The sequence below is a fragment of the Pollicipes pollicipes genome, unplaced genomic scaffold, assembly GCF_011947565.3.
Source record: "Pollicipes pollicipes isolate AB1234 unplaced genomic scaffold, Ppol_2.1 Scaffold_2555;HRSCAF=2994_pilon_pilon_pilon, whole genome shotgun sequence".
In the NCBI taxonomy this organism is placed as follows: Eukaryota; Metazoa; Arthropoda; class Thecostraca; order Pollicipedomorpha; family Pollicipedidae; genus Pollicipes; species Pollicipes pollicipes.
In genome coordinates, this window is record NW_023596136.1 from 45,410,344 (window position 1) to 45,423,231 (window position 12,888).

Below are 12,888 nucleotides of genomic sequence, written 5' to 3' on the forward strand. Positions count from 1 at the left end.
CGTTAGCGAATCCCAGCAAAAACTACGCGACACAGTGCGTGAAAAAAGCGACGTGACGACATCCGTCCGCTCCTGCTCTCCTCCCCCCAACTGCCCGCGCTGGCTCCGGTGCTGGCGCCGTCGCCTGTCCACCGCCGCTCCGCAGCGGCGGCCCCGCCCATCACCGCCTCCAGTCGGTTGGCTAGGCGGGGGTCACCACCGCTGATTAACGGCCTCCGGGGCCCACTCACCGGCTGCTGGCGACCGAGCGGCGCCGTCGACTCGGCCGACAGCAACGCTCCCAGCGGCGCCGTCGCTGCCAGACGCGTACGAGATGGTCCCGCGCTCTGGTACCGAAGCACACCCGGCCCGGCAGCGGCGTTCGTCGGCCGCGCCACTTTTTGCCGCGGCGCGTCGCTTTTTGCCGCGCGTGCCGCGCAAAAACGGCCCGTCGCCCGCACCCGAAATGTGACTAGATTTTTGGCACGGTTCGCGGCGCGCAGTTTTATTTGGAGGCGGGCGGGCCGGTGGCGGCGATCGGCGCTCGCGTGCTCACCTGTCCTGGGGCAGGCGGAGATTTGAACTTGCGTCGCTCGAATTTGTGCTATGAGGCAGGTAACGTAGTTGGCCTGGAGCAGAGAAATCATGTCAAACATGCCAGACAAACAGCACGACGACGCCAGGCAGTCGCACAACGCACGTTCTCCACTCCAATTAACCCGTCATTTTCGCCCATATTCACAGGCCAAACGGCCAGCGTGCACCTGACAGAACGACAGAATGACAGAATACAGAACCTGGCAAAACCTGACAGAACAATACAGAACACCGCGACGCTATCGCGACCCATCCCGCGACCAACGGCACAGAAACGAGCAACACGTCAGCCGCCCAGCGCCCCGCTGTGTAAGGGCGCGCTCCCTCCGGACGGCTCATCACCCCCGGGGCACGGGGAACGCGCGCCGATCGGTCGCGCCGGCCGCCCGCCCGACCGGCCGGCCGGTGCGAACGACGACCGGCAAACAGCGCGGACGCGCGCCGCCGCCGCCACGCACGGCCGGCGCCCGCGGCGCACCGCTTCAAAACAGATTGCGACACGGCGCCGAGCGGCGGCGGCCCGCCGTGCAGCGGATGACGTCATCGGCCGCCGCCGGGCGCGTGCCCCGAGCCGCCCGCTGGGGAGCCGCGGGCGCCGCCGGCGGCCGGCCTCCCGCTGAGCGCCCTGTGCCGGCCGGCCCACCGACCGACCGACGCGGCGCCGGCCAGCCCACGCGCGTTGGCGACGGGGCGACCCGGTCCGCGCTGGCTCGGCGGCCGCCCGGCGGCGACGCTCATTGCTATGCAGCGGCGCAGCGGCGGCCGGGTGCCCTGTCGTCGCCGGGAGGCGGGCGGAGGCCGGCACCGGCCGTGCGGGGCGGCCACGCGTCCGATGGCGACTGCATGCGGGCGCACCGCGAGCAGCACTGCGCAGGCGCAGTGACCGGCCGCCAGCAGCCGACCGAAGACGAGCCGCGGCCGCACATGCCCGAGGAGCTGAGGCTGGCAGTTCACGGGTCGGACCGAGGTGGCGGCAAGGATCGTCATCAGAAGTCCCCACGTCTTCGCCTCATCGGATCAGTGCCGCCCAGGCTTCTATGCGTGTTCAGCTTCGTGTCAGCGGACGATGAACAGACATGAGTGGAGAGAAAACGCGCAGGTCAGGGGACACGTGTTCCACACGGGTCCGGGGCAGCAGCACGGGATGTCGCTGGTCGGCGCCGCCAGCACGTGCCATCTCATGGAGCCACTGCAATGCTGTAGGAACGAAACACCCGAAGCTGCAGCGAGAGCGGTCGCATGTCGAGATCACCCAAGATCACCTACTTCTAATCAACCTAACCGTGGGTGACTTGTAATCGATGTTTACGAAGTACATTCATGAAAGGTGGCAACATGCATTTGACGAAATAATAAAATATAAACAAAATGATAGTGAATGCGAGTGTTGATGGCCCCACAGACGACCACATACATGCTGGCTGTCGCGACGCCGGTAACGAGAGGCTGAGATGCTGACGGAACCTCCGCGTCACCTTCTTTCCCCGCCGCCGGGCCGGGCGGCCGTCCACCGGTTGGGTCTCATCCACGCCCTGCCCTGGGGCGGCAGCGGTCGGCTGCAAGCCCACCAGCTGCCTGGCTCGCCCCCCCCCCGCCCCCGCGGCCCTGCAGGCCCACCAGCTGCCTGGCTCGCTCCGCCCCCCCCCCCCCCCGCCCCGGCCCTGCATGCGACAAGGGCGACGCCAACCCGCTGGGGCAGCTTAAACACTGGGACGGCACTTGGCCATTCATGCAAATGCATGGCTGCGGCCTGTGCACGCTCTTCTTTCCACATCTTCCCAAACTAATCACAGTCTCAACTGGCGTTCAGAACTACGAACCGTGCAACCTTCTCACTCGCATCAGCAGAACAAACATAGGCCTGTGCCTGCCATCAGTTTGAAGTGCAGGAGGTGATACCCAAAAACAAGGCTAAAGTGCCGATCTTTGGTCGGAATGATGGCGGAATCTTGTCCTAGTCAAGACTATCAGTCAAAAGCCTTGGTTTAGGCTGGGTCCAGCATGCCTGAGCGCGTAACCAGAACATATTTATAATGTGGAAATAAATCATTACGAAACCACCGTAATAACACTGCCACACATACGCGTCATAAGTGAAAGGTTTAGAGCAAAGTTTGAAGGTTGCATGGGTGAGTGTGATCTACATAAGTTATGACATTCAAATGCATTGACATGCATCGTAACAAAATTTCATCCGGTCCAAGGTTACGACATACTTTAGAAAGGCACAAACGTGGGCTCTAAAATTCGGTCATGAAGCATCTAGAGTGCCTGAATGGAAGCATCGCCAATGGTATGCGGCCACGCCACCGACGGCGGCGCTGAGGCAGCAGCGTAGCTTTGGACCGCCAGGCCAGGCAACACGACCAAATGGTTTCAATGTATCTTTCCGCGCCCACTTGGCTTAGGCGACAAACGGGCCTCCGTGTGAGAGACTCATATGACACAACTCGGGCCGCAAGTCACGCTTAGTCCATGTCCAAATGCCGAAGCTCCGACTTTGAGATCAGGTTCAGAGTTTCGCAAAATGAGTTGGGGACGCATAATTATTGTTTAAGTGAGGGGAAGGGGGGGGGGGGCTGGACCCCAACTGACTATAACGCTGTAAGTTGGCAATACGACCAAAATAATATGCGTCATGATACCGTGCCAGGTCTTTAAAACGTACCTTCTCCCGAAACAATGAACACTTTGAGCATTAAGATGTTTATTAACACCTTACACGGGGGACTCGAGAAACAGAGTCACTTGGAGGGAGACGTAATCACGAGGAACATTCACGGATGGAGGCAGGGTGGAGAGAGTAGCAGACTCGCCCTCCCTGGACAGACGGAGGTAGGGTGGAGAGAGTAGCAGACTCGCTCTCTCTGGACAGACGGAGGTAGGGTGGAGAGATTAGCAGACTCGCCCCCTCTAGACAGGCGGAGGTACGATGGAGAGAGTAGCAGACTCGCCCTCCCTGGACAGACGGAGGTAGGGTGGCGAGATTAGCGGACTCGCCCTCTCTGCTAATAAGTGACATCAGCCTTGTGGTGCCACATAGGACTGCCATAAAAATCCCGTTCATCACACACCATCCCAACTGTTCACACAATCCTCGCCACCCTAAAAGTCCCCACGCACTAAATCTATACATGATCTGAAACCCTTTTTGTCAGGAACTTTTGCCAGGAACAACACGAGCCGGCAAAACGGCCCGATGTCCTGCACACACCGACACGCCGCGTCCCTGCCCCTGAGCCGTGCTTGGTGTCCAGCCAGCCGTCCGCCATCACCGTCATAGCTGCCGGCCGCCGACGGCCGGCTGGGTTATGGACAGCTAGTGGGCTGCTCCCGGCGCGCCACGCTGGGTCGGCCGCCGCGCCGCCGCCGCCGCCAGCGGGGGACGGGCGCGCCGCGCCGGCCCGGTCGGCAACGGAGCGGAAGCGCCCCGCCCGGCGCCGGTGGCCAGACACCGCCCCCCCACACGGCCGCACCACTCCAGCCGTGGCACGCGTGGCCCGCGACGGCGGCCATGCGCGCTGTTCCGCGGCAAACAGGCGGAGAGGCTGAGACGTATGTCGTCCGCAGCGGCGGCGATCGGCGCGTTCGTCACCAGCCAGCCGCTTGCGCAAGAGCCGACCGTATCACGGCGGTGGTTTTGTTTGCTGTTGGACAGCGAGCCGGGCGGACCTTCCGATCGGAATCGGTCGGATTGGGTCGGGACGGACCGGGTCGGGTCGGGTCGGGTCGGGTCGGGGTCGGGCCGGGTCAGGTCGGGTCGGGTCGGATTGGACCAGGCCGGGTCCTACAGGGTCGGGCCGGGCTGGGCCGGGCCGGGCCGAGCCGAGCCGGGCCGGGCCGGGTCGGGCCGGGTCGGGCCGGGTCGGGCCGGGTCGGGCCGGGTCGGGGCCGGGTCGGGCCGGGCCGGGCCGGGTCGGGCCGGGCCGGGCCGGGCCGGGCGCGGCCGGGCCGGGCCGGGCCGGGTCGAGTCGGGCCAGGCCGGGCCCGGGGGTCGGGTCGGGTCGGGTCGGGTCGGGGTCGGGTCGGGCCGGGTCAGGCCGGGTCGGGCCGGGTCGGGCCGGGCCGGGTCGGGTCGGGGCCGGGTCGGGCCGGGTCGGGCCGGGTCGGGGCTAGGCCGGGCCGGCCGGGCTGGGTGACGCCTCCAAGCGGGGCCGGGGCCGACCGCTGTGCTCACCTGGCAGTGGTCACCGGCGACCGCTCGTGAGGCGGCTCAGCGGCCAGCGCCGCACGGCCAGGCACCCTGCAACAGTCGGGAGACGCCGGTCACACACTGACGCCGGAGCGCGCGGCGCCGCACAGCACGGCACGAGGTCATCGGCTGGTTGCCGGAGCCTGGACACCACATGAGAGGTCACCGGCGCGAACCGGGGGGGGGGGGGGGGGGGCGCGGCGTGGTGCGGCGCGCGTGGCCCTGCGGAGAGAGCGGGGTCGCGGGATGGCGCAGCCGGTCACCCGAGATCGAGAGCCAGACTACAGGGAAAGGAAAGCGTGCGGGAGAGCGGAGAGCTTCGCCGCCACGGCTCGACGCAGAGCCACGGCCCGGGAAAAGGGAGCGTGGATGGGCAGCCGGGCTGGATGACGCTGACTGGATGAGAACAAACGATCACCACAGACAATGGCTGCGCGAGCCCACATGTGGCTGCAACAAAGTTATTTCATCATCGAAATCTTTTGAAATAAAACCATCGAAGACCCTTCAAGGCATGTGGATGTTGTGTGGCTGTCACCACGCCGCTGGAGCCTGCGATTTTCGGACGTGCGGAAGGGCTGGGACAATGCGGGACGACACGGACGTTATTCGGTACAACACTGTGGTGATTTCCCAGCGATTTTCCCGCCGCAGGCTGACGCCAGAGAGCGCCGCGTGCCCACTTCGCGACGGAGCTCCGGCGAAACATCAGCGCACCGGACGGCGGCGAGGAAAACTCACGGGACCAGCACGCAAAGCCGCGTTTTTCGCGGCCCATTGTGCAAAAGGAAAGTAACCGTTTGGATAGCGTGGAAGGACGTCAGAGGTTCGAACCGGTCCGGTCAGGTCCCGTTGGCCGCCCGATACAACTGCAGGTGATCCACAGATTACTTTACGCCGCATTCCCCGTTACTTACGATCGCTCGCTGCGGTCGCACGTATCCACGCCGTCACCAGCAGACCCCCGCGGAGCCAGCGTGGGCGACACAAACACCACTGCCCCCAAAACGAGCTTTCCATCACCCTCCTAACGAGCCCCCACCGCCCGGCAACCTGAGCACCCCTGAGCACCGGAGAGCACCAACCCTGAGCACCGGAGAAACAGCACGGCCCGACTGTTCTCAGACAAGATTTTTGAGGACAACTGACACCTCTAATGTACGGTTCCTACCCATCAGTTTTGACTTTTTTCGTGGGTTGGGTCTCTCATTCGTGGAGTTTTGAATTTTCCAATGACTTCTGTCTCCTTCGCGGCTAAGGCAAAGACATTCAGGTCTCACCTCGGGCAAACACCACACCACACCAAGCCCTGCCCTTCAGCACGGCGTCGACAGCGCTCCGCCAGCCGGCGCCGAGCCGCCTCCCGCAGCGGAGCCGCGGCGACGGGCCCGCCCCCGCGGCGGCGCGCGCCGCTCGCGCTCGGTCCGGCTGGGCGTACGGGCCGGCCAGCCGGGCCGCCGCCGGCGCCGCCAGCCGTCTCTTGCGCGGCCCGGCGCGCCGTGCAGGCGTGCCGTGCCGGTGCGGCTGCACCGGCGCCGGGTCCGGGGGCAGGGCGCGGTCGGCGCCGGAGGCCCGCCGCCGCCAGCCGCCCCGGCCCGTGACGGACGGCGAGGGTGACGCGCCGCTGGGAAAGTCGCCCCTGACGTTTTGAATGGGGGTGCCGCGTCCGCAGGGTTACGCGGATTGCGGTGCCCGGTTCGTTTGTCCGCGATGTGAATGTGCGGACGGCGTAATTGCGGTGTAAGCACGTCTGAACGGGCGCTGCGTGCGTGCGTTACGTTTGGGCAAGGTTCTACGTTCGCCGTGTCAACCACCAAGCGACTGGAACATCCGCACGATTGGCAAACACTGATCAAGACAAGGCGGATCGCAGCCGAACCCCGCCGCGACCAACCAACACGGCGAACTCGTCCTCCAAACAGCCGCGCGTCACGACATCCCGGGGCGGGGGTGCCCCCCGACCGCACCCGTCAGCAAGCTCTCACCAGCCCGCCAGAGCGCGCTCGCCCCGATAGCGGCCCTGTGCGGCGGGCGGCTCGTGTCACACGGGCCGCCCGGCCGTCGGGCAAACAGGTGCCCGGCCGGCCAGCCGCGGGCAGCGGGCCGCCAGGCGGCCGGCGCTCAAACGGCCGACGACAAACAACGGCGAAACGGGCGAGCCAACACACGGTTATACAGCCCGAGCGGGTGGCCGACGACTGGAGTGTACTCGGCGGAGGCGGGGCGGCCGCGCGAGCAGGGACATTGGCTGTGATTTGGCGGTCCGCCCGCGGAGGGAGCCCTGAGCCAGCGTCAGCGCCGCGCGGGGCGAGCGGAGGGCTGAGGCGCGGGCCGCTCCGCGCGATCGGACGCGGCCGAAAGCCCGCTCCGCCATGAGCTGCCGGGAGGCCGCAGAGAGATCGACACATTTCGGCTAGACGAGAGCTTACCAGCCGTGGCCCAACGACCGCCGACTACGCCCCTCTCGGTGGTAATCCACACACCCCTCTCCCGTCCGCCCGTTCGACCTGGGCGAACCGGTCCGCGGCCCGGCCGGGGGCGTCTGCGGCGCGTCAGATGTTGACTGACCGGCGCAGCCTTCCGTGCAACGCATCGCGGCGGCGATCGAAGCCGAGTCACGCCACGCCAGCCGAGCCCGGCAGCTACCGGGGACGGCGGCGGGCGCGCACACGACCGGAGCGCCGCCGCCGACCGCCCAGCAGGCCGCCGCGTGCGCCGAGTGCCGCCCGATGGCACGCGATGACCCATATGCGGGCGGAGAGCACGCGGCAAGGGACTGGGCAACCGTGATTGGGGGAGGGGGAGCGAGTTTCCTGCAGTTGGGCGGCCACGGCGCAGGCTCGCGCGGCGACGCGGCCGCACATCGGAGGTGCCTTTGAGCAGCCGCGCTCCAACCGACCCCTGCCCGCCCGGTGACGAAGCCGTGAGTCAGCCGGCGCCGGCCACGCCGTGCGTGCGCGCGAGTGCGCTGACACACCTGCCCTGCGGCCCGGAAGGGCGCCCGCCCATGCGCCACTCCAGCCGAAGCCGGAGCCGGAGCCGGAGCCGGAGCTGGCTGGCCGTCGGTCGGGGGGTCCGGCCGAGCCGGAGCCCATGTCACCGTGGCCCGCTAATCCGGCACTGAATGGCCCTCCAAGGCTGCGGCGCGCGTCTGCCCGGCGGGACAAAGCGGCGACCGGCAGCAAATTACAGGCCGCTTCGGACCGCCCGTCGCTGCGCAGATTGCGCACAACACGCCGCGTTTCACGGGCCACGCCGCGCCATTCACACATCGTCGCCTGTCGACGCGGACCTCAGAGCGGTGGTGCGGCCGTCTCACGCGCGAGCTGGCATCGGAGCGACGCGTCGCCGGCGGGGCGCGCCGCGCTCCGGGCCTGCCGGGTCTCCGCGGCGGGCGAGTCCGCCGGGTCCGCCGACATAGGGCTGAGCTGGAGTCTCGGCGGCGGCGGGCGGCATGCCACCATCATGATAAGGGTCAGCCGTCGCGCTCGGAAACATCGAACACGGACGAACCGGGTGCAAGCAGACGGCCGGCCGCCGCTCGGATTTCTGGGCGTCCGCCGCATGACCGTGCACACCTCTAGTCCGGGCGGGTTCCCAGCGGCCGTGCGCACCTCGCCGGCGCTCCAGTGAACGGGATATGGGGCCGTCGGTCCTCCGGCGCCGGCTGGCGGGCACCGGAGCCGGCAGTTTTTCTTGTGTCACCGGCCTCGAACCGCTGCGTAACGGCGGCACTCGCGCGAGTCCGCCGGCCGTGACGCCACCGTCACCCACCCTTCCGTGGGGTGACGCGCGCGCGCACGCGCGCCACCGCCGATAGCCGCCAAGCCGACCGATTGGCGTAACAAGGTCAGCGACCGCGCGCGCGCGCTGGCCGGCCGCGGGCCGTGGCCAGAAAAAACGGCGCGCCGGCCGCGGGCAAGCGGCGCTCCGCCGACCGCACAGAAACACACAGACCTGAGCGCCCTCTCAGGAGAGAACGCCCCTGAGCGACGGCGCAGCGGCGGGCAGCCCACGGAGGCGGCGCTCGCGCCAGCCGCCGGCAGCGGCCCGGTCGGTGCCGTGGGTCAAGGTCGATGCGACCAGGTCAAGCGACCGTCCGCCCGTCGGTGTCCTTCAGACCCACGCGGAAGAGGTGCGGGGGCCGAGGTCGCCCTGGCGGCGCCGTCCGCAACTGGGCGGGGCGGCGGGACCCGGCCGCCAGCAGGCCGCCTGACCTGGCCTGACCCGCAGCCCGGCCGGCGGCGGGACGCCGGCCCGTCCGGACGCGATTCTCCCCCCCCCCCCCCGCCACCAGCACGAATGCAAATGCTTCTGGTCCGGCTCCGTGTTCGCGACCTCTGCGAAGGGCAGGAAGCGATCCGCCACCCGATAAGGCGGCCAGAGCCGCATGATTTATGTATCGGAGCGGGCAGCCGGTGTAGCTAGCCGGCACAATAGCCGCCGGGCGACTGGACCGACGGCGGCGGCTTGTGCAGGATCGGACCGGACCTACGCGGCGCTAAGATGTGGACTCCGCTGCGGCGGCGTTTCGGCAGAAGATGGTGGTGGTGGCGGTGGTGATGGTGATGGTGATGGTGATGGTGATGGTGGTGGTGATGGTGATTGATGGTGATCGGAGGGGGACGGCGGGGAGGGGGGGGGGAGGCACTTGCCTCATCCTTCTCGCCGCACTTTCAGCAGGTCAATGGCTCCTCCCACATACAGCTCCCCTAACTAAGCGTTTTTCCGACGTCCGGTGTTCGAGGCACGATCAAAAATAGCCTTTAATCCGACGACTGACAAAAGTATCGATACCAGACCGCTGGGCAGCATTACTGTATGCGATTCTTAGATGGGCCAAATGGGAATCAAAGAACGTCTCAGTGGTCTTTTATAGTGCTCACGGAAGCACAGTATACACCGAAGCGCAGTAAGCGTGTCAGTACATCTCTGTTGACGGCAGACTAATGAAGCCGTGACAATATACGTGGCTGATATCACTCTGCACATGACGCCAAAACAAATGCAAATGACACCCCTAGTTTTTAAATCTTATAGAAATAAAACGTATCATACATGAGAATGTCCTACCTTAGCCAGTTTGGCAAGCAGACGTAAACGATGTTTGGCGTTCGCGTTCTTATTTACACATGACATGGCTGGAACCTTGGGTGGCTTTGGACCAGGCGACCAAAGCTAACGAGATTGGTACATTGGAAATGGTTTGCGTGTTTGCTGACTGTGACGCAAGCATTGCAAACCCCGATCAATTTTGGGTGAACGTTGGCGATAACGGACTGGGCTATGTGACAGTGCAGCTTTCGCGGCCCACTTTTTCCTAGCGCAGGCCACAGCGCGTTACATTTGCGGTCGCTTTCGGGAAAAAAATGTTACGTTGACGACAGCCCTGTATCCGACTGGCCGGCCGCCGGCAGCCGACGCCACTCCTTAAAACCGTCCCCAAAACGGGCAGGTGCCGCTTTGGCACACGATGGCGCGTCACAGTCTGCGCACACAGGGCCACGCGTTTGACAGCACGATTGTCAGCTCTGTCCTCGGTGCGAATCATTGTCTCATGCTGCTGCGACGCCCCGTGTCGACATGTGGGCCCAGTTTTGAGCTGCGGTCCTCCAGCTTTTTGTGGCAGCATGCAAACATGTTATTCCGAAAAGGAAAATGCAATTACGGTTATATTGTAACCCAGCAGCCACAGGAACGCGCTGTGTAATCAAAAAACCTGCACTCAAATGCACCGATGCCGTTGCTTCACAGCTTTTCAAGATTCATAGATCTAGATAGATTTAGATATATTTATAGATATAGATTTAGACCCTTTCGTGGCTCAAAGCTACATGGCAGCAAGATCAGTGGCTGAAGAGATGTAAGCTCGGCAACAGCGTGACTGGCCAGGTCGGACAGGGCCTCCGAAGTCACACAATGACCGGTTAGTTGACGTTTCAGCCAGTTTGCCCACCGGCCTCGATCGTAGCAGCGACGAAACACGGCCAACAGCCGCCGCCGCTTTGGGCTGGAGCCGCAACACAGCATCCCAGAGGAGCACCGACGCCGCGCGCCCACTGCGGGGCCTTTGAGGCCGACTGGACGGCAGTCCGCACAGCCCTGTGTGCTCCGGCTGACACGGCCTGGTTTGTTCTGGCCGGTGTGCTCCGGCTAACACGGCCCGGTGTGCTCCGGCTGACACGGCCCGGTTTGCTCTGGCCGGCGTGCTCCGGCTAATACAGCCCGGTGTGCTCAGGCTAATACAGCCCGGTGTGCTCCGGCTAATACGGCCCGGCGTGCTCCGGTAATACAGCCCGGTCTGCTCTGGCTGACATGGCCCGTTCTGCTCTGGCTGACACGGCCCGGTGTGCTCCGACTGACACGGACCGATGGGCTCCGGCTGACACGGCCCGGTCTGCTCCAGCTGACACGGCCCCGACAGCCAGGCCGCCGCCGTCGCCGCCGCCGTCCGCACGTATGCATCATTCATAACCGGACCGCGGCGGAGGAAACAGCGGCGGCGGCGACCGGCACGCGGCGCAGAGCACGTGGCCGCGGTTCCTCTGACGCACGCCGACGTCACCGACAGTCGGCGACGCGCCGTTCTGGCGCCGGCAACGCACCGACGCGACGCGACGCGGCGTGAGGGGGGGGGGGGGGGGGGCGTGCCGATGAAGCGGCGCACAGCGACGGGCGGGATCAGCGGAGGGCGGCGCGGGAGCTGGCGGGCGCCACCCAGCCGCGGGCGACGCTGAGCCGACCACGGCGCTCCGGCCGGCGCGGCAAAAAACGGCGCACGACGGCCAGCCTGGCGGTCGACGGCTGGGAGACCCGACGGCCCGGGGGGGGGGGGGGGGGGGGGCACGGCGCGCCAGACTGGTGTCAGACCCGGCTGGGCCGGCAGAGAAACGCGCGCCGCGCGTCCCATCACACACCGCAACCACACCCCGTTTCCTTCTTGCGGCAATCGGGCCAAACCTGGCAAACATCTCACGATAGAGCGGCCCAAGCCACGCACGCACGAACGCAGTCAGATCCGCGCTGCGAGCGAAGAACCGCAAGCTAAGGAAACCGGGCACTGTAGACGACATGACTGGACTACAGCTCGTGGGTTCGACCCTTCCAGTACCTCTGTTTCGGCTCCATGCCGCACTTGGAATGCCCTATCATGCCGCTCGTGACCACAGCGGTCCATAAGATGCAACGCTAAAAAGTCCGGGGCCAATATGTGTCAACACTGGACACCAGTCACGTCCGCAAGCAAACACCACCAGCATCAGAGGAACCGACCGCGACCGAATGCCACCTGCCGTTGGCGGCGTACTAAAGAGCGCAGACCGGCCCAACAAAGCGGAGAGCGGGCGCCGCCAGCTGGCGGCCCAGGCCGGCGAGCGGCCGTCCTACCTGTCAGCGGCGAGACCGAGGTCGCCGCGTCGGCAGCGCCGGGCTGTCACTGCTGAGTGCCGCCGCGCCGCCGGACCGCCGCCAGTCCGATATTGCTCACCCATTCTCGGTACACGGCGCTCCGGGACGGCGCCGCAGCGAGACTGACGAGGGAGCTGCGGCCGCCCGCCGCCAGGCGGCCGGGCGGCGCTGGCGGCGCTGGCGGCGCGGCAGTCAGCTGACTGCGCGAACGGCGGCAGCGGGACGGAGCCGGACCGGGACCGGGCGCGGTGCGAGGGGCCGGGCGGCCCGGACCGGCGGAAGGGACGGCAGGAGACGAGGGTTGGACGAGGTGGAACCGAAAAACGAGCAGGAGATGAGGTGGAGATAAAGCGGAACAGAGCGGGAGCGATGGGGGACGAGCTGAGCGGGAACAGGCGAGTTGTAGACCAGTTGGAGCCAAGGAGACGAAGCGGAACCGTAAGGGAACTGAGAGCGAGCGAAACTGACCAAGTTGGTGCTCTCCCGAAGGCAGAGCGGTGTATGTACCCGCACCAATCACCCGCAGACATGGGCCTTACCGCAAATCGCAAACACGCACGCACGCACACGCACACGCACACAACATACGCACACACACACACACACACGAACGCACGAACGCACGCACGGAAGAGGGCATGGGCAACGTTCCTCGCAATTATCAAATAAGATCAACCCGGTATTTTTATCCGACATATTGAAACTTAACAACG

At 65.7% G+C, this 12,888-nt stretch overlaps 1 long non-coding RNA gene across 1 annotated transcript; it reads right to left on the minus strand.

Moving 5' to 3' along the window:
• Positions 1 to 270: 270 nt before the first annotated feature.
• LOC119111536 (uncharacterized) lies at positions 271 to 12,227 on the minus strand. The gene is made up of 3 exons (XR_005095590.1): positions 12,155 to 12,227; positions 4,754 to 4,819; positions 271 to 608 (listed from the first exon to the last, which is right to left on the minus strand). It is a non-coding gene; the product is annotated as an uncharacterized LOC119111536 (long non-coding RNA).
• Positions 12,228 to 12,888: the final 661 nt, after the last annotated feature.